This window comes from Bubalus kerabau, chromosome 17 (genome assembly GCF_029407905.1).
Source record: "Bubalus kerabau isolate K-KA32 ecotype Philippines breed swamp buffalo chromosome 17, PCC_UOA_SB_1v2, whole genome shotgun sequence".
In the NCBI taxonomy this organism is placed as follows: Eukaryota; Metazoa; Chordata; class Mammalia; order Artiodactyla; family Bovidae; genus Bubalus; species Bubalus kerabau.
The window spans coordinates 21,992,725-22,019,406 of record NC_073640.1 but is presented as its reverse complement, the minus strand read 5'-3'; the positions used below and the strand labels follow the sequence as shown (position 1 = coordinate 22,019,406).

At 50.4% G+C, this 26,682-nt stretch overlaps 1 long non-coding RNA gene across 2 annotated transcripts; it reads right to left on the bottom strand.

Annotated features, from left to right (window-relative positions):
* LOC129631536 (uncharacterized) lies at positions 1–23,723 on the bottom strand. 2 transcript variants are annotated; one of them, XR_008704077.1, is made up of 4 exons: positions 23,603–23,723; positions 21,580–21,660; positions 13,598–13,681; positions 1–137 (listed from the first exon to the last, which is right to left on the bottom strand). It is a non-coding gene; the product is annotated as an uncharacterized LOC129631536 (long non-coding RNA). The 2 variants fall into 2 exon arrangements; XR_008704076.1 differs by lacking the exon at positions 1–137 and adding an exon at positions 13,127–13,361.
* Between the last annotated feature and the right edge of the window lie 2,959 nt (positions 23,724–26,682).

Here is a 26,682-nt window from a genome sequence, read left to right as displayed (position 1 = left end):
TTTCACCACAATTTTTAAAAAAAGATTTGAAAACATAAAAGAAAAAAATCCCCTTCATATAACAGCAGTACACGAGGCACCTCGGAACAAACCCAGTCAGAACTTCACAGGACTCTGGAGAAAACCGTAAGTCTTCACTGAGGAAATGAAGAGGTTGAAGTGTAGAGATGTACCATGTTCATGGAGGAAAAGAATCAATGTTGTAAAGAGGACACATCTTCCCAAATTAATCCATAACATAATGCAATTCCAAACAAGACCCCAAAAGCACTTTTCCTTGAACTTGCTCAGCTGATTCTAAAAATCCTATGGAAGAATGACTATAACATAAGAATAGCATACATTCAGAAAAGTGCACAAATTAGAAATGTATAGCTCAATGAAGTTTTACAAAGTGAATCACCATTTCACCAACACTTGGATCAACAGACTGACTGTTGTCCCAGAAGACCTCTTTGTACCCTTCCTGTAGTCATTACCAACTTTGAGGTCTCTATCTTAATGAACTTTGCCCGGTTTTGAACTCCCTACACTTGGAACCATATCATATGTGCTTTTTGGTATCTGGTTTCTTTCACTCAGCATGATTGTGCAATTCACCCATGTTGTTGCTTCAGTTGTCAATCATTTATCTTCATTTCTGTGTAATACCCAAATTACAACTATCTCACTATTTATCTATTCTACTGTTCACAGGCAAGTGGATAGTTTCCAGCTTGGAGAGACTGCAAATAGCATTCTGGTACTTGTCTTTTGATCCACATTTATGCGCAAACTTGCTGGGCATAATCCTAAGAGTGGAACCACTGAGTCATCAAGAAAAAGTTTTTAAAGAACAGAGGATGTTTGTGGGTGTAGTGGGAAAGAGACATTCTTACCCTACTGGACATCACAATAAATTACAAAGCTGCAGTAATTAAAAGGCACACATAGTAACACATCTCCAGCTCTACGTGCGCGTGCACACACATACACACACACACACACACACACACACACACACCCTATGCATGTACATATGCAGGGTTGTACACACACTGCAAGATCAATTTTTAAGAACCCAACAGCTTTCCTACCCTGCACCAAAATTAACTTGAAGGAGCATGCACACGGTACTCATGCCCCCATCCACATCCACACACAGGCATGCTCTCCCACCCGACATACTCCACCAGTCAGCACAGACAACTCATGGCCGGACTTCCCAGACCAGATAACTGAGTGTCGCAGTCCCTTTCAAGTGGTATCAGAGCACAGGCCTGCAAGTATCCAGGAGACGGCTGATGGAGAAGAGGAAGAAGAGAGAGAGCCCCCCTGCCACCCGCCCACTGGCTTTAAAAAGAGAACAAAGTGAGCGGGATCAGAGGGTGCAAGGTGATGGCAGCGACGCTGAAGCCATTTATCACTGCCAGGTGTGTGAAGGGTCAGGCTGCAGGGCACGCTGGAAGTGCTAGCAGGGGTGCCTGAACCCCCAGACACAGCGAGAAATAACCTGTCCGTGGGCGAGGGACCAAGGAAGGGCTGCCAGGACCCTCTTCTTAACAAAATGACAACGTGCTTCCTCTTTTATCCAGGCCAGAGGGGGTGGGGGTGCAGGCAGGATAGAGGCAGCGACAGCTTAATAAAGAGCTGTCAGTCAAAGCTCTAAAAATACCCTCCCGCTGCCAGCAGGCTCACTCCTGCGCCCGCCCAGGCTTCCTGCCGCTTGAACGGTCCCTTGGTGACACACAAGGACAAATGTCTACCCAGAGAGGCCTGGCGTCAGGCAACACACACGATCCCTCTGTGGCTGGAATCTGTCTTTTCTCCCCTACCATGCCCCTTCAGGACCCTCAGACAGGCACACCCAGGGCCAGGAAGTGGGTCATGAGGGTCCCAGGGTCAAGGCATACTTCCACACCAGGCTTCTCCATCCTCTGGAAAGGCATAAATATCAGACACCTCTCCTCGCAGGTGGCTCCCAACCCCTAAAAGAGCCAGGTTTCACAGGGGCAGGGGGTCCCAGAGATTCCAGTTTCAGGCAGGCTCCTGGTTTGGAACCAAAAACCATCTCGGCTTTCGCTAAGATCCTGGTTTAGTGGGGAGGCCCAACACTGTCATGGCAGAGATCCCAGCCTGTCCAGGGACGCAGCACCACTGCCGAGTCACTTCTGGTCTGACGGGAGGCTCGGCTCTTGCCTTGGGGAACTCCCTGTCTGATGAGGGAGGAATAACTTCCTAAAGACAGGTTCCCACACAGGGACAATAACAGACGTTTAGCCAAAACGGCCTAATGGTCCAGTGCCCCTCCATCTTTAATGCACGTCCAATTCACTGGGAATCTTTTCAAACACAGACTTCCTTCTGCATATTCTAGGGTGAGCCTGAGGCTCTGCATTTCGAACAAGATGCCCGATGATGCCAGCGCTGCTGCTGCCTGAGAGCGAGATGAGGTGCATGGAGGGTGTGGATAACTAAATCCTACCGGCTGTTCTTCTGTTCTTCAGAGCTCTGAGCTGGGGCTACCTGGGAGGGCTCCGAGGAGCAAGTGGGGTGGAATCTGATGGGCAGAGGGAGAACTCTGGAGAACTGGCCTTAAGTCCAAATCTGGGCTCTGGCGTTTATCAATTGTGTGACTCTAAGCAAGTTTCTTGACCTCTCTGAAATTAGGACAACGGTGGCCATGCACACCCCACAGGATGGTGTGAGCAGATGGAGCACTAGCACAGGCTTGGCACACGCCTGGCACAGGTAGGAGCTCAAGACACACCAGCCCGCTGCTTTTATAATAAACTGTAACCATTGTGTCTACACGTGGGAGGGCCAAGCCTCAGACAGAACCGGCAGGGGGCTGCTCCTAAAGGCAGGGCTGCAGAGAGGCCCTGGTGGATAACAAGCTGCCGCAGAGGTGTCAGGCAAGCCCTTGACTTCCCTGAGCATCAGTTTTCTCATCTGTAAAATGGGGATCATAGCCTGGCCTGTCTCTGCAGATGTAGTTAAAAATCGGGACATCCTACACGCGCAGCAGCACTTGAGCACAGGGACTGGCACACAGTAGGCGCTCAATAAAGCGCTCTCTGGGATGGGAGTGGGGGACAGCGGTGCCAGGACCCCCGCGGGTCTGGGGGCCCAGCGGAGCGCAGGAAGCCAGCGCGCCCGCCCCAGCCCCCCACCCCCACCCCCACTCCCACCCCCACCCCGAGGCCGCCTTTGAGCCCTGCGCTGCGCTTTGAAGTCCCAGATGGGCCTGGAGGAAAGAAGATCCCCGCGCCCAGCCCCCAGCCCGCACCTGGATAAACACGCGCCGCCAGCCCCGCCGCCAGCCGCGGACCGACGGCCTGGCGGCAGGGACGGCCAGGCGGCCGGAGCGGCCCGGCAGCGGCTCACTTCAAAGCGCCAGCGGCCGCCAGCGGGAGGGGGCCCTAATCAGGCCCGGCTGCCGCCGCCTGGGCTCAGAGCCCTGCCCGGCCTGCCCGCGCCGCCCCCGCCATCTGCTCCGCGTTAGAGCGCTCACCGATGGGGGCAGGGGCGGCCGGGATTGAATGGCACAGTCGCAGGCTGACCGTCCGAATCGCGAGGCCAGGCCAGTCATCTCCCTCCCGGCTGATTCCATTACCTCACCGCTTCATTAGTTCATTCGTTAATTTCAGCAAATATGTACTGAATGCCTGGGTGCCAGGCACCCGTGCTAGGCAAGGGAAATACAGTTGGTTCATTCATTTAACCAATATTTGTTGAACTCCTATATACTAACAGACCTTGGGGATACAATTCATTTATTCATTCATTCAATAAATTTTTTACATGCTGTCTGCAATTTCATCTCCCTCCAGCTCACTGCCCAGCCACCCCCAAACCACTCACAAGTTCCTCCTTGCTCTATGACCTCCATGCTTTATCATTTGTTCTCTTTGCCCGGAGTGCCCTCCTCTGCCCTAAACAAACTCCTACTTATGCTGCAAGAGCCCGGCTTGAAAGTTTCCTCCTCCATGAAGACTTCACCCCTCTGGAAGTCCCCGAGCCCACACAGTGCCTCTCACCTCCTATATGGCCTTGAATGACAGTGATTCCTTCCTTTGCAGGGTCTGTGTACCCCACCGCAGACTGACAGCTCCCACCAGGACCCTACCAGTCACTGGCTATGTGGCTCTATAATCACTCCATGCCTCCGTTTTCCCATCTAGAATCAAGAAAGGACAAACTTTGCGGGGTTGTGGGAAATAAGTGGGTTAAACACAAGGTCAGGCTGTGTGAGACAGAAGCGTGGCAAAAGGCATCAATGGTTTCCTGATCCTCTCTGCAGCCTTCTGGCTCCAAGAATCAAAATTTGGTTCATACACCTCCTCCAGGAATCAAAACTTGGTTCATACACCTCCTCCAGGAAGCCCTCCTGACCTGAGAACAGGCTTCCTCTCCCTCTGTTGAGTTCCTGCCAGTCTAACACAACTTACTGACCACTGTCATCTAGTTGTTCCCGGCGGCTTGATGTCTTCCAGGCCTGTATCCTGGGTCCAGTGCTCCAGAGTGCAGAGAGCTAGCCCTATGTCTCTCTTCCTGCCCCCTGAAGTCCCTGGCAAGTTACTTAGCACACCCTGGATCCAGCAGACAAGGGTCCCTCTCAGGCTCTCTCAAGGTGGCAAGGAGCTTGGGCTGAGTAGGCCGCTCAGGTTCTGGACTGTAGTCCCCAAGGGTGCAAGGAAGTGCCTGAGATCAGGCGCTTCACCCACAGGAGGGGTAGGGAGACACAGACTTCCTTCCCATGTCAACCTGTGTAGGCTGCTGGGAGCCTAGGAGCTGAGGATAAACAGGTCTCTGGCTTTGAGAACCACTGAAGGCTCCTTGTAACCCTGGGGAGCCATAAAGAGACAGACCCAGAGATTGAGACAGAGATACCTGCCCAGGAGGCCAGCAGGCCAGAGTGACCAGGGTTGCCAGGGAGTCTGAAAGGGGCTGGTTACCCAGAGACACCGGCTGGCAGACAGACAGACAGACAGATAGACAGGAAAAGCTAGACTCCTGGGGTCATAGCCTTCCCAGGCTCTCAGGTCCCCTCTCCCTTCCTCTCCATCCTCTGCTTCCTGCAGAGCTCATGGTCTCTGCCCCTGATGTGGCCTCTGGGTTTCTCTCAGTCCATTGGTCACCTGTGGGGCAGTGAGTCGGAACCTGGAAGATGAGGTACTTGGATAAGTCCCAAGCATAGAGCCTGCAGACAGTTAATGCATGTGGCTGTTTGGGGGGGAAGGGCAGTGACATTTGTTTCTAAGCCATAGGCTTGTGACAAAAGACCTGGGTTCAAGTCCTGACTCAGCTGCTCACTCCCTGGGAGAGATGGAGGGGTCCACCAAGAGCATCAGCGGGGGGATCAGGGAAAGCAGTCGAGGCAGCCAGTTCACGCGGTGGCCCCTCAGAGCAGGGCACGTGGCTTCCAACTCTCTCCAAGTGCCTGCTGCATCCTCACTGCCCAGGGGAAAGCCTCGCTTGGTGCCCATCCTGGGCCTTCTCCTGCCTCATGGGCTTTCTGTGGGTGCAGCCATCTTGGGTCTGTAGCCCAAAGACCAACCCTGAGGTGAGGATTCGGGCACACATGATGTGTTTGGGAAGTGCTCCCGGGGAGGCTGGCGAGGGCATGAGAGAGGAACAGGGTGGGGAAGAGCAGGACCAAGAACACTATGATCTCAGGCAACACCCCCACCCCCACCCCCACCAAGAGGGCAGCTTCAAACTGATCCCACAGGGGACTCTGCAGGGTGACTTTCACCTGGGAATTTTCCCAGCTGGGGCCTGGGAGCTTTCATATACCTGTGCTGGTGAAGCGTGTTAATTCCCAGGCACTTAGACTCTGTGGTGTGGACAACCCACTAGGAGTCCTCCAAAGGAGAGCCCCAGGGGCTCTGGCTCTTGATGGCATACCAAAATGGGACTAGGTGCTCAGAAGGGATCCAGAGGGTTGCCCACCAATACAAGACCTTCTTTGGTCCTGCCCCATGAATACTTCCTGCAAAAAAGCCTCTGAGGGCAACCTCTGGGGGTGGCAGGCAGGAAGAGCTCCCCAGATGCTCAGGGAAGATCCAGAAGTTCTGAGGGACTTCTGGCTCATCATCTGGGTGCCAGGTCCTATTGCACAGGGGGCCTTGGTACATGTGGCCTGAAGGCCACATAAAGTCACCATCTGACCTAGCTACTGCCCAACTGAAAAAGTCTCCCTCTCAAAGGCAGGGTAGGCCAGGGTTCAAGAGCCCCAGAGTGTCACAAAATCTGGCACTCCATTTACCAGGGGTGTGTGTTTGGGCAAGTTATTTTACCTCTCTGAGCCTCAGCTTCCTCAGCAGGAGAATGGGGATAATTATAACAATTTAGGGCATTTACAGTGAGTCAGACATGATGCGAAGCTGGTCTTAGACTGCTGGGTTTCCCAGATCCTTATATCTCATTTTTCACAGTGAGGCCTGTACAACCTTACCAACCAACCACCTGTCTTGAATTCCATTCATGTCACCAGTATTTAAAAAAAAAGACACTACTCCCAACAATCCTCGGGCTAATAAACACATTCTTGATGTTGATTTTGATAACAGTATTTGAAGATGCAGATTCCTGATGGGGATAATTCATATATTACTTAATCTCTCCTGTCAGGGGCACCATGTCCAAATGCAAGGTTGTATTGTATTGTATACTCCAGGAAGTAACACACAAAACCACAATACGAATGGCACCCCCTGGAACTTTCCAAGTGCTCTGCTTGTTCAGCCTGCTTCCTGCAGCCTTGAACCCAAAGTGTGGATTACGGATTTAGATCATTCTGGTGTTAACCTCCACCTCTACGATGTAGAGTCATTTTGTGTGCGCACACTCACGCCATGATTAAGAGGGAAGCACTTTTAAGGTAATCACACAAGCAATAAAGCAAGCACTCCCCCCCATACCTTGGGGGCTTCCCTGATAGCTCAGTTGATAAAGAATCCGCCTGCAGTGAGGAAGACCTGGATTTGATCCCTGGCTTGGGAAGATCCCCTGGAGGAGGGAAAGGCTACCCTCCAGTATTCTGGCCTGAAGAATTCCATGGACTGTATAGTCCATGTGGTCGCAAAGAGTCAGACATGACTGAGTGACTTTCACTTTCACTTCACTGACCCCACCATACCTGGCACACACTAACTCAGTAAACCCGATTCCTGTTTTGGTTTCTGCCCAAGCAACACCAACTAGAGAGAACTTTGGCTTTCAGTGTCCCAGCTCCGGCTTTGCAGACCCTCCTGGGAGACCCCAGCAGGCTAGGAATTCCCACCCTGGCCCCCACCGCTCCCACCCACTGAGCCTCCGCTCCCATTGAGAGGGCCCTTCAGTAGCCAGTCACTTCCCCTAGGGAGATAAAAGGTTGGATCGCGATGTCCCTTCTCTTCTCAGGGTTCAAAGCTACCGCCAGCCCCCACGTGGCCGGCTTGATTTGTTTCTTATCTTTAATTTTTTTTTTTTAATCGAGCAGATCCCCTCCGGTTACTTTTTCCACAGCATCTTACAGCATCTTTGGAGCGGGCAACAAAAGCATTCTTTTTGGAGCCAGCGGGGGGCCAGGGCAGAGCCACTTCAAAGGGAATGCAAAGCGGCAGTGATGTCCTCGTCATTGTCCTCCCCTGCGTGTCTGCCCCCCATTGTCCTGAGGCCGCCCTGAATAGGCAGGCACAAAGGCCACCGTTCAAAGTGGGCACCACATGCTCCATCAGAAGGCCAGCCTTTGCCTCTGCTCCGCTCCCTTCATCTCACACACACAGGTTTCCAGCCCGGGGAGGGGAACTGGCCTTGAAGTGGGCTTTTTTTCTTCTCTCTCTCTCTCTCTCACTCTCTCTCTGTCTCTCCCTCTCTCTTCCTCTCTCTCCTCCTGAGCCAAAACTTACGATTGTATTTTGAGATAGCCCCCGATTGGCAGTCTTTCCCTCTTTCTACAGAACAAGGACAATTCACCACAGGCTGCAGATCAGCTGTAGGAGCGCTGGGGCTTTCTTGTGAGGTGGGGGCCTCGGTGGGACCTGCTTTCCCCTCTGAGAGGGAGGGAGGGGGGGCAAATCCCACTCCTGGCACCAGGGGGTCTGAGGCCTGCTGAGCTCAATGGAAATTTAGAAATAGATGTTCCAATCTCGATTTTCCAGAAGAGGAAACAGGGCCAAAGATGGGAAGAAACTTGGCTTTTTCTACGGTGGCTCAGATGGTAAAGAATCGGCCTCCAATGCAAGTGACCTGGGTTCAGTCTCCGGGTTGGGAAGATCCCCTGGAGAAGGGAATGGCTACCCACTCCAGTATTCTTGCCTGGAGAATCCCATGGACAGAGGAGCCTGGCGGGCTACAGTCACTCCATGGGGGCAGAAAGAGTCGGACTCAAAATGAGAAATTTTCACTTCACTTTTTACAAGAAGGAGAAAACAGAGGCTCAGAGAGGTTAAACGACTTGTTCAGAGTCACACAGCTGATTAGTGGCAGAGTTGGGATTTGATTCTGCCAAACTTGGTGGTGGGACATTGCACAACATTTGTCCTGCAATCCACGGTTCCCTTCACAGGCACGCTGTGTGGTGTGCAGTGTCTCAGGGCGGTGGCTGGGATCAGGTCCTTTGTGTTATAAGTCTGACTCGTTGCAAGAGCATGGATTCTAACCCGCCAGGCTCCTCTGTCCATAGGATTGCTCAGGCAAGGATACTGGAATGGGTTGCCATTTCCTCCTCCAAGGGAATCTTCCCAACCCAGGGATCGAACTAGGGGAGTTTCCTCCCAGGGGGGTAGGAGAAGGCAGGGAGGGGATTATGGATGACAGCAAGAGCAGTGGCCAAGCAGACCTGGCCTTGGGAGTAGGTTTGGGATCTATTCCAGAAAGATACATGAACCTGAGCAAAGTAAAGGACAGGGAGGCCTGGCACGCTGCAGTCCATGGGGTCTCAAAAAGTCAGTCACAACTTGGCAACAGAAAGAACCAGTCCTATAGCAGAAATGGCACAGGGCTGAGAGGAAACCTGCAGCTGCCCAGGGTGCTGGGCCAGCCTCTGTAGGCCTGGACACTGAGCTTAGGTCAGCTCACTGACTTGCTGTGTGACAAGGGGTGGGGGAAGCCCCCTCTGATGCTCAGTTCCCTTCACCTGTGGAATGAAGCAGGTGACTTATTTTTGGCAGGAGACTTGCTCCTGTGCTCCAGAAAGGGGGAAGTGAGGGTGGTAGAGGTCCTGCTCGGGGGACAGGGCTCCCAGCTGCAACCAGCGCAGCCCCTCCCAGCTGGCACAGATGGACCCCCCATTTAAGGCTGCCTTGGAACATGGTGAGGTTGCTTTTAAAAACCAAGTTCACATTTCCCTGGTGATCCAGTGATTGGGAATCTGCAGGGGACATGGGTTCGATCCCTGGTCTGGGAAGATTCCACGTGCTGCAGGCCGACTAAGCCCGTGTGCCACAACTACTGAGACCACGTGCCACACCTACTAGGCTGCGACCCCTAGAACCCGTGCTCCGCAACGAGAGAAGCCACGGCGATGAGGAGCCGGTGCACCGCAACTAGAGAAAGCCCACGCGCGGCAGTGAAGACCCAGTGCAGCCAAAAGTAAGTTAATTAATTAATTTTTAAACCTAGCTCAAAAAACTGCCACAAACTTGACTGAACATGAAGGTGAGTATAATTTACTTAGTCATGTCTAACTCTTTGGAACCCCATGGACTGTAGCCTATCAGACTCCTCGTTCATGAAATTCTCTAGGCAAGAATACTAGAGTGGGTTGCCATGCCCTTCTCCAGAGGATCTTCCTGGCCCAGTGATTGAACTGGGGTCTCCTGCATTGCAGGCAGATTCTTAACCATCTGAGCCACAAAGTGCCAAAATTTGGTGAAGATGAACAAGAGGAGCTGTTGGGGCAACAGACAGAAAAGACCTTTCAAGGAATTTGGAGTGACAGAGGTTTACCCCACAGCTGGAAAGATCCCAGGGTGCAGACCCAAGCTTCAGAAGCCTTCAGTGGGTTTCGCTGATACCTCTCTCCCTCTTTCTTGTGGATATGCGCGCACGCGCGCACACACACACACACACACACGGCCTGAAGCAATCCCTAAGCTGCCCATCAGTCCCAGAACCCACTTACATCCCACCTGCCTGTGGTTGGAACCCACAGAAAGAACTTCTTTCAGAGATGGACAAGCCCATAGTTGGCATAAACCAGTCATTTCTCTGGAAATTTTACCAAGTTCTGCAGACCGAAAAAAGAATCAATAAAAATATTAAAAGCAGCTAAAGTTTACTGAGCACTTCCGGTGTGCCTGGCATTATTCTAGACATCTACCTACCACTTCACCCCCGTATCAACCCTAGGAGATGCGGACAGCTCTTGTGGCCATGCCCCAAATGAGGAAACAGTGATTACCATCAGTCTGCCTGGGTCTGGTCGCACCCGGGCAGCCTTACCCACTCTCTGGGCTCTAACCACTGCACATTATGCCATTTGGGCCTGGCCAGCTTCCTGAAGGAGACAGGACACTGCTAATGAATGTAATAGGTGCACAGAAAGAAATCAGCTTCCCTGGTGGCTCAGATGATAATCTGCCTGCAAGTCCAGAGACCTAGGTTCAATCCCTGGGTTGGAAAGATCCCCTGGAGAAGGGAATCGCAACCCACTCCAGTATACTTGCTTGAAAAGTCCTATGGACAAAGGAGCCTTACAGGCTGCAGTCCATGGGGTCGAAAAGAGTTTGACACGACTGAGCGACTAACACAGCAACAGAAAGAAATTGAGCTTTAAAATGAACTTCTCTTACTTTTGCTCCATGGCCTCCAGACCATAGCTTCCCTGGTGGCTCAGCTGTAAAGAATCCACCTGCCAATGCAGGAGACGTGGGTTCGATCTCCTGATTATGGGGGTCAGTCCTGAAGGGAATTCTATCTCAGTTAAGACACACAACTCTGCTTAATCTCATTCCCCAATACACATCGGCCTAATGAAATTTTCTCTTTCAATAAATTAACATGTTGAGGAAACAGCCGAGTGTAAACAGAGTTGTAGCATCTCGTGTTTAGACGCCATTGACTTTCAAATCAGCTTGCTTCTCCAGCCCGCCTGGCAGAAACGGAGTCAAAATGCAAATGTAGCATAAACGACTCTATAATAAATGCTCATTCAACATTTATTCTTTCTCAAATCATCTCTTAAAGCCCTTTCATGCTAATGTCTAGGAGATGTGACATTAGAAAAATTGCTTTGACATGCTAAGGGGCTCCAAGATTAACAAAAAAAGAAAGGACAAGATAAAGCTTTCGGAAGACCTATTTCAGAGGAATTATTCCTGCCTTTGAAAGTGTTCCAAGGTTGCTGCACATTTCAGCTTGTTGGCATACATGTAAATGAAGTGCTACAAAAGTCCTCGGCTAAATTCCACTTGAATGAAAGCTCCCCGCCGCCGGTGCAGCAACAGGGAGGGCAGCCAGGCTTCAGGATGAACTCTAAAGGCAGCTGGAGCGGGCTTTCTTCTCCTGAGGGCAGAATGAAGGCAGGCTCCAGCCCAAGCCGTGGATAAAAATGCCAGGGTCCAGCACAGTTGGTGTGGCCAGTTCCTGACTGCCACACTGAGGAAGCAATATCTGCATCTTTTACCAACCAAATAACCCAACTCGCCAGCCCTGCCTCTCACTTGTATCCCTTGAGCAAGTTCTCTAACCCATCTGGGCCACTCTCAATCGGAGATAACAGGAGAACCCACTTAGCGAGGAGGCCGTGACATAACTCACCCAGAGTGCTCTGCGAAGTGGCTGACACTTAGTAAGCGCTCAAGAAATCGTTTGTGGTTGATGTCATTACTCTGACTTGTTCCCCTAAAGCCCTGCTGAAGTACAGGCTGGAGGCAGGAGAAAGAAAAGAGCCAGGGAGAAGAAGTAGGCATGTCACCGATGACGTCACCAAGACCCAGAGAGGCTCAGTGACTGTTCCAGGGTCCCCCAGAGCGATGGGGTCACAGCCAAGACTGCCATATGGTGCATCTGGCTGCCCCTCCCCCCACGCCCAGCCCAGGCTCCTCCTGCCCTAGCAGCCCTCGAGCCTGGTGAATTTCATCTCGTAGAATCACCTCGTCTTCTCTGCAGTTCCCTCAAGGTATGGCCTTTGACTTAAGGGCCCATCTGACGTTTCTGGACATCACAGTTCAGAGCAAGCTGGATGTGCTGCAATCCTCCTTCTTTTGCCTGTGTTGGGTCTTAGTGTGGCTGTGTTGCTTCATGCCGATGTTTTGATGCGGTGCACGGACTCTCCGGTGGACTCTCTAATTTTGGCCTCAGGTTTAGTTGCTCCATGGCATGCGGGATCTTAGTTCTGTGACCCAGGATCGAACCCGCATCCCCTACATTGCAAGGCAGGTTCTTAACCACTGGACTGCCAGGGAAGTCTCACGAACATCGCTCTTAATTACTAGGGTGTCTTAGAGTTTCCTGGAGTGGAAGGGAGAGAATTTCCTCTGAGCATCTGCTTTAGGCTGAATGGGGTCCCCACAAATTTGTATGTTGAAGTCTTATAACCCCCAGAACCCCAGAATGTGCCTGTCTTGGGAGACAGGGCCTTTAAAGAGGTGATTAAGTGAAAAAACCAGGTCATTAGGTGGGCCCTAATCCATATTACAGTGTTCTCATCACTTCAGTTCAGTTCAGTTAGTCGCTCAGTCGTGTCCGACTCTTTGCAACCCCATGAATTGCAGCACGCCAGGCTTCCCTGTCTATCACCAACTCCCAGAGTTTACTCAAACTCATGTCCATCGAGTTGGTGATGCCATCCAGCCGTCTCATCCTCTGTCATCCCCTTCTCCTCCTGCCCCCAATCCCTCCCAACATCAGGATCTTTTCCAATGAGTTAACTCTTCGCATGACGTGGCCAAAGTATTGGAATTTCAGCCTCAGCATCAGTCCTTCCAATGAACACCCAGGACTGATCTCCTTTAGAATGAACTGGTTGGATCTCTTTGCAGTCCAAGGGACTCTCAAGAGTCTTCTCCAACACCACAGTTCAAAAGCATCCATTCTTCTGCACTCAGCTTTCTTCACAGTCCAACTCTCACATGCATACATAACCACTGGAAAAACCATAGCCTTGACTAGACGGACCTTTGTTGGCAAAGTAATGTCTCTGCTTTTGAATATGCTATCTAGGTTGGTCATAACTTTCCTTCCAAGGAGTAAGTGTCTTTTAATTTCATGGCTGCAATCACCATCTGCAGTGATTTTGGAGCCCAAAATATGTTCTCATAAGAGGGGGATATTTGGACACAAACAGATGGAACACTTGTGAAGACGTAGGAAAGGCAGCCATCTGCAAGCCAAGGAGAGAAGCCTCGGAATAAACCAGCCCTGCTGATCTCAGACTTCCAGGCTCCAGAACTCTGAAAGATAAAGTTCTGCTGTTTAAGCATCCCGTCCATGGTCCTTTGTTATGGCAGCCCTAGTGGACTTGTACAGCATGTTTGAAACACATTGTATCTTTAAAGATGGCAACAACCAAGAGACATTGACACCACTCTCATTTAAATATTTCTACATTATTCCAGGTAGACAAACCGCTCTAATCATCCTAAAATGTCAGTGGCTTATCACCAAAAAATATTTATTTCCTACTCACCAGGTAGCCCATGGAACCATCTGTGGGTGGGGTCCCCTCCAGGCAGCACTCCTCCCCTGGTGACAGGGGTCAGGTCTCTTCTGTCTTTAGTGGCAGATAGAAAAATATGAGATAGGATCGTGCCTGGGAGGCTTTAGGAAGAAGCTTGTGGTGGGGGCATTACCTCTGCCACACACATTTGCTGGAGCTCAGTCCCATGGGTGCTCCTAACCACCCAGGAGGAAGGGAAGCATAGGTGAGCTGAGTCCCCCAGGAGGAAAAAGGGAACCATTTAGAATAGCTAGCAAGTCTGCTATGGCAAAACAGATTTAGAGAGATTAAGTGACCTGTCAGAAGAAGCAGAGCAAGTTGGCTATGGAGTGAGCCCATTACCTGTTGATTGGAGACCTCGTGACCTTCACCACCATCATCCTCATATCCTCAGCAACCACGACAGCCTTTTGCTGAGCATGTACTATGTCGGATGCTGTTCTGGGCACTGAGACTCAGAGCTGTGTAAGACTCAAGCATGCTGTCTCTTTGGGAAAGCGAGCTACATGCCAGGAAAGAAAACACCAACCAGACCCACCCCTGGTTAGGACAGAGTGGGCACTATAGATGGCCAAGCTCCCAGAAGCCTCTGATCCGTGCAGGAGGAGGACTCTAGAGGATGGAGAGGATGAGGTTGGCCATTCCAGGGAGGGAAAGTGGTGTAGGAGGGCAGAAGTCCCAGGGTCCCCCTTTGAAGAGGCTTTGTGGGGTGAGTATGAGGCTGGCAAGATGGGAGGTTCCAGGTGGCCAGGGCCTCGAAGTTCAGGGCTAAGTTGCGTGGAGCAGTGGAGAACTTCGGGGCAGGTGTGTAGAAGATGCTGTCACCTCCCTTCCTGTAACTCTGGGTCTGTCCAACTGCCAGCGCCCACATCTCTTTGCCTGAAGGTTTTTTTCTAGTGGCCAGAGCCCCACACGTCCACTCCACCCACAGGAGAAAAATACCACCCCAGAACAAGCTCTCAAGCTCTGTCAAAGGGGAGTTGGTGTATCAATATCCCAGCTGCCTCATACAAGGAGAGGCAGGGTAACCCAGAGGCAAGTTCTACACTGGCTCCCACAGCACCCCAGCAGGGTACACCCCAGCTGTCCTCAGAGGTAGCAAGCCTGAGAACCACACTACGTGGTCACCTTCCCTTTCTCATCTCACTATCCCTTTGCTGTTGTTCCCTGGACTCATCTTCCAGATAAACATTTTTTTAATTTCTTTTTAATTGGAGGGCAATTACTTTACAATATTATGTTGGATTCTGCCATATATCAACATGAATTGGCCATAGGTATACACCAGGTAAACTCTGGGCAGCCAAACGTACAGAGGTATCACATGATTCTATCACAACCACAGTAGAAATTGCAGTGGGTACCTTGTGACTTAGACAGTAAAGAATCTGCCTATGATGAAGGAGACCCAGGTTCGATCCCTGGTTTGGAAAGATCCCCTGTAAAAGGGAATGGCTACCCACTCCAGTATTCTTGCCTGGAGAATTCCATGAACAGAGGAGCCTAGAGGGCTATAGTCCATGGGGTTGCAAAGAATCGGACACAACTGGATGACTAGCACTACCCAGCAGGTGACAATCTACCAACCTCATCCCTCATCACAGGAGCCCAATGTGGCTGCAGATGTGTGATGAGGGGAGGGGACCCTCGGGCTTTTTAAATACTAAGATGACAAGCATTTTATTGATGCAGTAGGCACTTTACAATGAACCTAAGAGATCCTGCCTTCTCTGGGATGATGAGATGCCTGTACAAACTCCCAGGGGGTTCCCACTTCAAAAAAAAAAAAGCAAGCTCTCTCTTTTATTTACCCCAACCCGTGGATCAGCACCTGCCCAAGTCACCCCTCTCCCATCTTAAATAGGTAGTGCACACAGGTACACCTGACCAGCACTGGCCAGCCACTCCAAAAGACAGTCACAATGTCAAAGGGACCCTGGGACCTGCCCAGCCCTCTGCCAGTCTGCTCAGAGCTACCTGCGCCCAGCTTTCCCAGAGAAAGTCACCATGACTTAGTAACTCTGGAGGGCATCCAGCCTGAACCTGTAATCTATCCAGTAGCTTCTCGAGGCCCAGGGATTGACCAAGTCCATAGCCTTCTCTCCTCCCCATCTGGATCCTGGGAGCACCTTGAGGCTCATCTCACCTCTCTCCCACAAGATTTTCAGAGATTCAGGTGTGTGCCAGCACACACTTCACGTGAAAAGTCTTAGATCCGTCAAGAGTCCCACCTGGGAAAGACCTCTCGAGCCAACCCCACAAGTGCACCCTAGCCGAACTTTCGTCATCCCTGGCTCTCAGTCACCTTGAGCTGGCCCAGCCTGAGACAGTCACTCTCCCCGGATGGAGCCAGCTCTCCTCTGGGCTTGGGGTGGGTGGTGACATCAAAAAGGGTCAGAGGCTCCCTCTTGGGACAGTTGGCTATGGGCTGGGTCAGGGGGACCATAAGCAGGTATAGTTTCCAGGGGTCTGCCTCCCCCATCCCCGCATAGACACTGTGACATCCAAAGCAGATCAAAAATTGTCAAAAGCGCATAGAATCAGCTACTAAACTGTGAAAACCATGCCACAGTTTTGTTTTACAGTGGGAAAATTGCAAATGGCTTATCAAGAGGGGAAATAACATTTTTTTACTTTAAAAAAAATTAGCTATGTGCCCAGGAGTGGTTGGATGGATTCCCTAGTGTCCCAGGATTAGGCGATGCGACAGAGCTGTCTTGCCTTGGGACTGAGAGTGAATGGGTCATGTTAATGGCTCATTAAAACCCCTATCCTGTAATTTGTTTTCATTCTGCTACATCTGTTGTCTTAGGCAGGGCTTCCCAGAAGCAGACCCTAAGACTGGGATTTGAAACACAGAGTTCATCTGGGAGGGGATTCCAGGAAGCAGCAGGGAGGGTGTGAGGATGGGAGACAGAGAAGGGGAGGAAGCCAATAGGGGTTGTAATGAGCAGATCATCTCTATGGCAACCTGGGCTCACTCCCCCTGGGGACTACAGAGAGATCACCCCAGCCACCCCTTCAGAGGGGTGAGAAACTCAGTCACTGGCTGTACTCTGATCCCAGTGATGCTGACTGCCCTGCACTTCCATGGGGTAAACCCCAGCATCCAGAGGAAGCATCCAGAAAGGGTCACAGAGGAGGCCACAGGTGGGCCTGAACAGGAACAGTGTGGGGGGATTCCGAGCCAAGCTCAGCCACACCATCACACCTATGCTGACAAGCTCGTACTGGCTCCCCCAGCCCTGTCTCTGCTGCCAGCATCCCCAGCACATTGAACGTGTGTCCAAACTTCTTACTACTCATCTGTGAAAACTGAGGCCGCCCTATGGAATAAAAGCTATATTCCGCAGTTAGGCTTGGTGGGAGTGGGTAGGAATGGGACAAAGAATTCTGCACTGAGTCAGAAGCAACCTAAGAGATGAGAATCAGACCAAACCATGTGGGCCCCTCAGGCAGGCCAAGAGAAAGTAAATATCTACCTGCTCTTGCTTAGCAGAGAAGCCACTCTGTGTCAGTCACCTTCAGCCACTCTCTCCTTGGCCATTCCTCTAAGCAATTCTGCTCTGGCCCCAAACTTGCACCTCTGTTCAGCCAAACAAAATCCTAAAGTTAAGAGGACTATCCACCTTAGAATGCAATTTGGGGACCATCACTTGTGACTCACGTGGGCATCTCAGGACCTATACTCTAACCCTCAACTGCCTTATCAAAGAATTTCTTCCAGCCATATTCAGTACACTCCCAGATGTTGAGGCCTCCCAAATACAACTTTTCCCAGCTTGCTTCATTCCTAGTGACTCCCCTCCCCACTCCCTGCTATGTACCCAAGCCCTGTTAGGAATCATCTAGTCTTCCTCACTTTATCATATAGGAAACAGAGACCCAGAGAGGTTAAGTAACTTGTCTAAGGCCACACAGCTTGTTAGAGGCAGGCCAAGCCTCCCAACTCTCCTCTCAGTACTTCTATTGAAGAATCCATTCACTGCCCTACATCTGGCTGAGTATGGCCAGTGCATCCCTCATCAGAGCATTCATCATCCAGGACCCCAGAGCCAGTTGTTGGGAGCTCTGGTGAAGGAGAGCAAAACTGGGTATCTGATTCTGAGGCTGGGGCCCACAGGGCCAAGCCTGAGCACTTTCGCCCATCACACCACCAACCCCACTAATACATATTTTATGGGACTGTTCTCCCTTCCTTGCAAATGATGTCATTAATCTGCTCCCTGGCTGTGTGGAATAACATCCCTCAAGAACAGACCGCTTTCTGAATATTTTATCATTTCTCATTCCTTCTCCCCAAACTAATATATATTTACACAGTCTACCTCCTGCAGGAGAACTATATTGTTTTCTCTCAGTGCCCAAGAACTTAGACACAGAATCGTGCATAAGTAGAAAAATATATGCCTTGCTCTTGATGTTGAAAGCGAGAACCAATCATTTATCAAGCTGTGAGGGAAGCTGAGAGGAAGATTTGCATATGGTAGAGAGGGGAAAAAAAAAAAAAGGAATAAAACCAACCCCACCCCGCAGAGGGACCAAATGAAAGGGGGGCGGGCATCTTTTCTCTAACAGGGAACCTCAGAGTCTCTCTGCCATCCTTCCCACATCCAGCAAATCTCAGCGGTGGGGAGAGCAAAGAGCTATTTTGTCAGCAAGGTCAAAAACTTCCTACTTGGTGATCCAAACCGAAGAAACCAAACTTCTTGCAAAGTTTTTACGGTGCCATTTTTATCAGCATGGAATATTTATTATAAGAAGGATTCGAACATTCGTGTGGCCCTTCTGTTTCCTTGTTTACGATTCCCTTTTGATTAAAAAAAAAAATGGTTAGTGAGATGGAAAGGTAAAGACAGTGACTCCCATTTACAAATGAGGGCAGACAGACCTGCTCACCCTGGTGTGCAGGTAAAAGGGTTAAGGGAAAAAAGAAAAGTTATTTAACAGTTTGTTCCAAAGACTCTCTTAAAGATAAAATTTTGTATAGGAAAATGTCTTGCTGGGGTAGTTTGTGTGCAAAGGTGGGACCTTGGCATGCATGCCCAGAAGACAATGATGAATTCAGTTGTTCTGCACAAGGGTTTAGAAGGGATTAGAGGTAAGCTGGAGAAAAAGTGGGGCTGATGGCAGAAGCCTAGATAGAGTGAAAAACTTCCATAGGAGCCATAGCTAAGGGGTTTTTCCAGAGAAGGATAATTAATATTGATTGTAACTTGTCAATTTCTGTAATTCACCATTCCTCCTCCTGAAACTGCCAACCCTCCAAGTTGTCTATGCAAAGGTGTGACATGCGAGTGGCTTTGGGGGGGAACATGGGGAAAGAGTTAGGGTCCACTTTGGGGCTACTACAAGGCCAAGTAAAGAAACAGTCATGGGGGAGAGAGGCAAGTGAGGGGAGAGGTCAGAGAGCAGGGAGTCAGGACCAGAAGTGACAGTACGTGCGGACACCTAGGGATTTGCAGGAATCTCAGGAGGGTGTGGTGGCCCACCCACCTAGCTCCAAGATGTGAACACAGGATGGGAGTCTATGTTCTGTCCATCTTATAAATGGGGTGCCCTCTGCTGACATGTGGGTTACATGAAAATGAATAAAGCAGAGTCTTGGCTTGAAAGAGCTTCCAGAGTACAGTTTAAAAACAGTGGCAGGGCTTCCCTGATGGCTCTGTGGTAAAGAACCCACCTGCTAAAGCAGGAGACCTGTGTTCGATCCCTGGTACCTTGGACTGCAAGGAGATCCAACCAGTCCATCCTAAAGGAAATCAGTCCAGAATGTTCATTGGAAGGACTGATGTTGAAGCTGAAACTCCAATACTTTGGCCACCTCATGCAAAGAGCTGACTCATTTGGAAAGACCCTGATGCTGGGAAAGATTGAAGGCAGGAGGAGAAGGGGATGACAGAGGATGAGATGGCGGGATGGCATCACCGACTCAATGGACATGAGTTTGAGTAAACTCTGGGAGTTGGTGATGGACAGGGAGGCCTGATGTGCTGCAATCCATGGGGTCGCAAAGAGTCGGACACGACTGAGTGACTGAACTGAACTGAACTGAACCAGGAAGACTCCATGTACAACAGGGACTAAGACTGTGTGTTACAACTACCAAGCCTGTGCTCTAGAGCCCAGGGAACCACAGCTACTGAAGCCCGAGCGCCCTAGAGCCCAGGTTCCACAACAAGAGAATGAGAAGCCTGAGCACCACAACTACAGAGTGATCAATCCCTGCTTGCTGCAACTGGACAAAAGCCCTTGCATCAACAAAGACCCAACACAGTCAATGAATAAACAAAGTTATTTTTAAGGCAAAACAGAGGCATGTGCAAGGGCAGGCCATATCATCCACACACGTGAGGGGACTTGGCCAAGGACTCCAGGCTGATAGGAAGCAGGATGAGGATGGACACTGCCCCCAGACCCCCGAAGAACTTCTGCCCCCACCAGCCTCCCTCCCATCCAGTGGAGGGGGCCTAGATCCAATCTTTGCCCTTGAAATTCTTTTGTATATAAAGGTTTTATGAACTGTTATGATCTTAATATTTTTCTTTTTTTTTGTTATCCTGAATATTCGTTGGAGGGACTGATGCTGAGGCTGAAGCTCTAATACTTTGGCCACCTGGTGGGAAGAGCTGACTCATTGGAAAAGACCCTGATGCTGGAAAGATTGAGGGCAGGAGGAGAAGGGGATGACAGAGGATGAGCTGGTTGGATGGCATTACCAACTCAATGGACTTAAGTCCATTCAGCAAGCTCCAGGAGATGGTGAAGAACAGGGAAGCCTGGCATGCTGCAGTCCATGGAGTTGCAAAGAGTTGGACATGACTGAACAACTGGACAACAACAACCTCAAAGTGGTCCTGGCCTCCTCTGACCTGCCGTCTTCCCTTCTGTGGCCCTCCTCCTGGCAGCTCTCTCCCAGCACTGGTCTAAGCCACATAGCGGGGTCCTTCTAGTTTGACTCTGTATTTATGGAAGCAGACGACAGCCACAGACCCACCACCAAAGAGACACACGAGCAACACAGCCCAGAGGCAAGTTGTCCTCGTTATTATGGACAATCGCAAAAACCGTCAGAACAGGCGCCCTTTGCTAAGCATTTATTCTGCACCAGGCTATAGGTGTCCTCACCTCATGCTTGTGTGGCTTAGTCACTAAGTTGTGTCTACCTCTCTGCAACCCCATGGACTATAGCCCGCCAGGCTCCTCTGTCCATGGGATTTCCCAGGCAAGAATATCGGTTGCCAGTGTTCCAACCTCCAGTGGGGTGCCATTTCTTCCTCCAGGGGATCTTCCTGACCCAGGGATAGAACTTGAGTCTCCTGAGTCTCCTGCTTGGCAGGCAGACTCTTTACCACTGAGATACCTCATAGTGAGAATTAAATTACTGATGCTGGGTAACATCATTATCTTCATCTTATAAATAAAGAAATGGAAGCTCAGAGAGGTTAACCAGCTGTCCAAGGTCCCTTAACAGGCCAGAGCTGGGATTTATACCCCAATGATCTGATTAGAGATCTCTCACACTCCTCAACAGACTGAGCTATAAACACAATACACATGGGTGGGTCTCACTTGGTCTGAAGTCTTGTCCCTCTACCAGGGACAGAGCCTCTGTAGCCTCTGAAGGGCTCCAGATGGAATGGTTTGTGGGATGTGGGATCTTGTTCCCAGAGCAGGGATTGAACCCGTGGCCCCCTGCGTTGTGAACATGCAGTCTGAGCCACTGGACCACCAGGGAAGTCTCTTGGAAGGACATATGGGGTGAAAGGAGTGGGTCCCAAAAGTTTGGCCAGATCACTGGCTGGATTGGCTTCTGACTTTCCCAAGGCTGAAGTCAGCATAAAGCTGGTGTGTGAAGGAGGAGGAGGGGAAGAAAGAGGAGGAGGAAGAAGCAGGAAGATCCAACGAGGAGCGCCACCCCCAACCCCCACATGGGGACCCGCTTCACGCACCATCTGAGCTATCCAGGCGAGGAGGCCGAGGGAGCCCAGGAGGTCTATGATGTCTGGGGGCTTCATGGCCGCTTAGGTGGACTGAAAGAGAATTTTGTTCCGCCCGCTTATCCCCTAACCTTATAAACTCGGGATTAGCAGATCAAAGGCACAGCTGAGGGACAACAGTGGCTTCGGAGAATAGTTAGGGCTCCATCCTTCATGATCAAATGAACTTTAGTCATTGATAAATAAATGACGTTGTGAATTCCTCTAATTGGGCATGTGGGTGATGCCTGAGCCATCCCCGCCGGCCCTCCAGGCAGAGTTAGTGAGCTAGAGAGGACCTGTAGGGGAGGCAGACGGTGGCCACAAGAAGGGGGTCCAGGGAGCACCCGAGATGCAGTCAGGGGTCCCATGTCTGCCTTCCTCAACAAGCCTGAGAGTTTAAGGACTTGCGATTTGGAGCCAGGAGAGACAGGTTCAAACCCCCAGCACTGCCGCCAGTGAGTTAGGTGATCTGGGAGCACTGGCGTGGGAGAGTCCAGTGACCTGTCTGCACCTCCATTTCCTCAGCTGTAAGATGCAGAAATGATCCACTTAACAACCACCCAATACTAAGGGAGGTACCACTCAACCCAGAGTCCACATCCCTGAACAGGGTGGGAGACCAGCCCTGGAGGGTGTCTGCAGCAAGCAGGGGTGGGGGTAGGGAGTTAAAACACCACGTCAGAGCTAAAGCCAGATTCCCTGCTGCCTGGCTCAAACACTTCATTACTCTGTGCCCCTGTTTTCTTGTCTATAAATGGCTAAAGTAGAGTGACTGCATGTTAGTCGCTGGTGACATTTGATGACTGCTAACCCAGCCTCCATGCTGTTTCCTCAGCGATGCTGATGACCTTGTGCCCATTGACCCCAGATCCCAGTGGGTGCTCAGTTCCTTCGGTCGCATCTGACTCTTTGCAGCCCCGTGGACTATAGCCAGCCAGGCTCCTCTGTCCATGGGATTCTAACACTGGAGTGGGTGGCCATGCCTGCCTCCAGAGTATCTTCCCAACCCAGGTATCGAACCCACATGCCTTGCGTCTCCTGCATTGGCAGGCAGGTTCTCTACCACTAGCGCCACCTGAGAAACCCAGATCCTAGCCCTTCTCCATATCACAGGAACTATGTCTCCTTTGCCATAGAGCTTCTGGGTTGGTTTGGCCAATGGGAGGCCCTGCACAGAGTGAGAGGAGGGAAAAGTCAAGGTCTTTCTCCTCTCATCTCCCCTCCCGTCTCTGTATGCCCTGTGGTGTCTCCAACAGAGACTGTGCTGGGCCTCTGATCCCATTCCCACTGGAATGTCCCCACCCAGATTCTAGCTTGGCCCCAGCTCCCAGCCTCTAGGAAGACCACCTCCTCTCTCCTCTTCTGGCCCTGGGGTGGCAGCAACTTCCTGCCCCTGCGAGGCTCCTGGCTTTCTTGTCTTTCTCTGTTTGGCTTTTCAGCTCTTACATCTCTTGTATAATCAACTCCTTCTATTGAATTATTTCTCATTAAAAGACCTAGAGAGGCTTCTGACTGGTGCAGACCTTGGTCATTCATGCGGAGATAATTCAGAGCTGCTCTTAGTCAGGCCCTAAACATGAGACATTTCGTGTGTGTGTGTGTGTGTGTGTGTGTGTAGGAGGCTATTTTAATTAAGGAGGAGCCAAGTCCTACTTAGCCCCAAGTATCAGTGACATTAAAGACGTAAACACTATACAATTATATTTATAGACGTTATTTATGATAATGTTTCCTATATTCCTCAAGGAGCTGAGTTTGTCTTCTGAAAAGCTTTTACTAATTAGAAGTTGAGTCCCCAGCTACTCACCTTTCCATGAATCTTCTGCTAAAAACCCTGACTTCTTGCTGTATTTAGTATAAACAGTTTCTTAATATACCAAGCGATTCTTAAATGTCATTTGAGTCATAGTGATTGTTTGATAGGAGATACTGTGGCCTCAGCCAAGACCTATTGAATCATCTATAATGATGGGGCCCAAGAAACTGTACTTACAGTTACATCTCCAGTGTTTTTCAGAAGCATTCAGGTTGCAGACTCAGTTGCTCAAGCCTCTAGTTTATTTTCTTTAATTGGAAGATAATTGCTTGCTTCTTGGAAAGAAAGCTCTGACTAAACCTAGACAGAGTATTTAAAAGCAAAGACATCACTTTGTTGACAAAGGTCCATATAGTCATAGCTATGGTTTTTCCAGTAGTATGGATGGTAAAGAAGGCTGAGCACCAAAGAACTGATGCCTTTGAACTGCGGTGCTGGAGAAGACTCTTGAGAGTCCCTTGGATGGCAAGGAGATCAACCCAGTCAATCCTAAAGGAAATCAACCCTGAATATCATTGTAAGGACTGATGTTGAAGCTCCAATACTTTGGCCACCTGATGTGAAGAACTGACTTATTGGAAAAGACCCTGATTCTGGGAAAGAGTGAAGGCAGGAGGAGAAGAAGGCGGCCGATGATGAGATGGTTAGATAGCATCACCAACTCAATGGACATGAATCTGAGCAGACTCCAAGAGATAGTGGAGGACACAGGAACCTGGAGTGCTGCAGTCCACGGAGTTGCCGAGAGTCAACAAGGGGACACAACTTAGCAAGTAAATATTAACAATAATTGCTTTACAGTGTTGCACTGGTTTCTGCCACACGACAACATGAATCAGCCATAATTATATTTATATCCCATCCCTCTTGAGCCTCCATCCCCCCTCCCACCCCTCTAGGTTATCCCTGAGCACCAGGCTGGGCTCCCTATGGAGACTTTTCAAATGAAGGCCCTGTCTCCGACCCAGCCTGTAACTAACCTGTCAAAAGGGGCAGTGGACTCAATAGGACCAGCAGAGGGGAATCAGCCCCATCTGGGCACTAAGAACCTTCACATCCCTGACTGGAGCTGGAATGACTGGTCCTATTGACAGGTAGACAGAGGCGGGGGAGATAAAGTGATGGAATATCATAAGCTGGAATAGAAGGAGCCCTGGAGTAGAGTCAACCACTGGGGACTGCCCCTGGGGCATCAAGCAACCTTGAGTAAGGCTCTTCTGTCTCTGGGCTTCAGTTTCTCCTTCTGAGAAATGAATAGCAGAAAAGAGGTGATCTCCATGTTTCCTTCTATTTCCACATTTTTCTGTTGTTCAGTGCTCAGTCGTGTCTGACTCTCTGCGACCCCATGGACTGCAGCACACCAGGCTTCCCTATCCTTCACTATCTCGTGAAGTTTGCTCAAACTCATGTCCCTTGAGTCAATGATGCCATCCAACTATCTTCATCCTCTGTTGCCCCCTTCTCCTCCTGCCCTCAATCTTTTCCAGCATCAGAGTCTTTTCCAATGATGTAGCTCTTTGCATCAGGTGGCCAAAGCATTGGAGTTTTGGTTTCAGCATCAGGCCTTCCAATGAATATTCAGGGTTGATTTCCTTTATGACTGACTGGTTTGATCTCCTTGCTGTCCAAGGGACTCTCTTTTGTAGCTTCTGATTATTTATCAAAAGGGAAGAGTGTAGGAAAAACACCTCTGAGCTGTGGGGTTTGACTCATAACCTAAAGAAGCTACTAGGTCAAGACAAAATGTGCAGAGAGCACTCCTTTGGGTCAGGCAGGCTTGAATCTGTGTCCAGCTCTGCTGTAACTCCCTATATGACCTCGAGCAAATCACGCTCCTCTCTGAGCCTCAGTTTCCCCATAACAAACATAAGGCCCATAGCAGTACCTAACCAGGGGTTGTGTGGATTTAAAAAGACGATGTGCACAGAAGGACTCCACACAGAGTAGGTACTCAATAAACACCAGCCACGCTACAGCTGAAACTTAGTTGAAAGCAAGGCAGGGTGGGGGACCTGGAAACTTGACAGGAAAAGATGCTAATTACCCAGGATTCAGTGGCAATCCTGAAATAGACAGTGTACCTACTGTCCCAGGAGGAAGCTAGGGGTGATGAAAAAGGTACCCCCCTCCCAGTAGTCAGATCACAGTTTGCAGCAGCAGAGCGATTTCAAAAGGCTGATAAAGGTTACATCCTCTCACACAGAATCTCAGAAACATGCCTGTCCCCCTCCCCTGGGTTGAGCCTTACCAGAGCCAACACCTGGAAAGGGAGGGCCTGAGGTCCCCATGGGAGGTGGTCATGCAGGTGTTGCAAATGGCCAGCTCCTTTAGTTTCTGCACAACAGAGAGCCTTGAGGGGCAAGACCCCAGCCACTCCCCCAGTGGAGGCATGGCTCAGGCCAGCTCCCCCTGTGTTGGGCACAGTTTGGGTTAACATTGCCTAGGACCACCCAGGGTCCTGGAATGAGGGGTGGACAGGTGGGTGACCAACCTGCTTCTTTCAAGCTCCCAGCTCATTCACATGCTCTAACTTAAAATAATACTTCCCTGGGAGACCTGCTGCTGCTGGCAAGGCCAGACCATGCATAAAACATCGGCTGGTTGGGTTTCCTCCTCTGAATGACTTCATTCAGAGAATCCAAGGGTGAAAGGTTTCTGGGAGGATCACTTGGTTTCTTGGAGAGACAGAGCACCCCAATCTCCGCCTGAGTCCCCAGTCTCCCTGTTCTGTGCCTGGCACCTTGGACCCCATGGCAGCCCACACAGAGGGCTCCCAGGTAGGGGCTGGGCGGAAGCAGCTCCTTTCTCTTAATATGCACCCCAGGCCTTTTTCTAGACCCTTTAACGAGCAAGAGGAACTTCCCTGGGTTTGAATCCTGTTTCTTCCGCATTCCAACCATGTCTGTGTATTTGCACGTGCCTCATCTGACAGGTAGGAGAAGGCAATGGCAGCCCACTCCAGTACTCTTGCCTGGAAAATCCCATGGACGGAGGAGCCTGGTAGGCTGCAGCCCATGGGGTCGCTAAGAGTCGGGCACGACTGAAGCGACTTAACAGCAGCAGCAGCAGCAGCAGCATCTGACAGGTAAGAAAATGTGCTCAGAAAGGTTGAATGAGCTGCACACAGACCCACAGCCAGCTGTTTAACTCAGAGTCATTTACTGCTGTGTCCTTTAGCAGTAAAGGACCGAAAGAATGAGTCATGGAGGAGAGAAACGTCCCGGGGAAGCTTGTCTGAGCTCTGTGATTACCGAAAG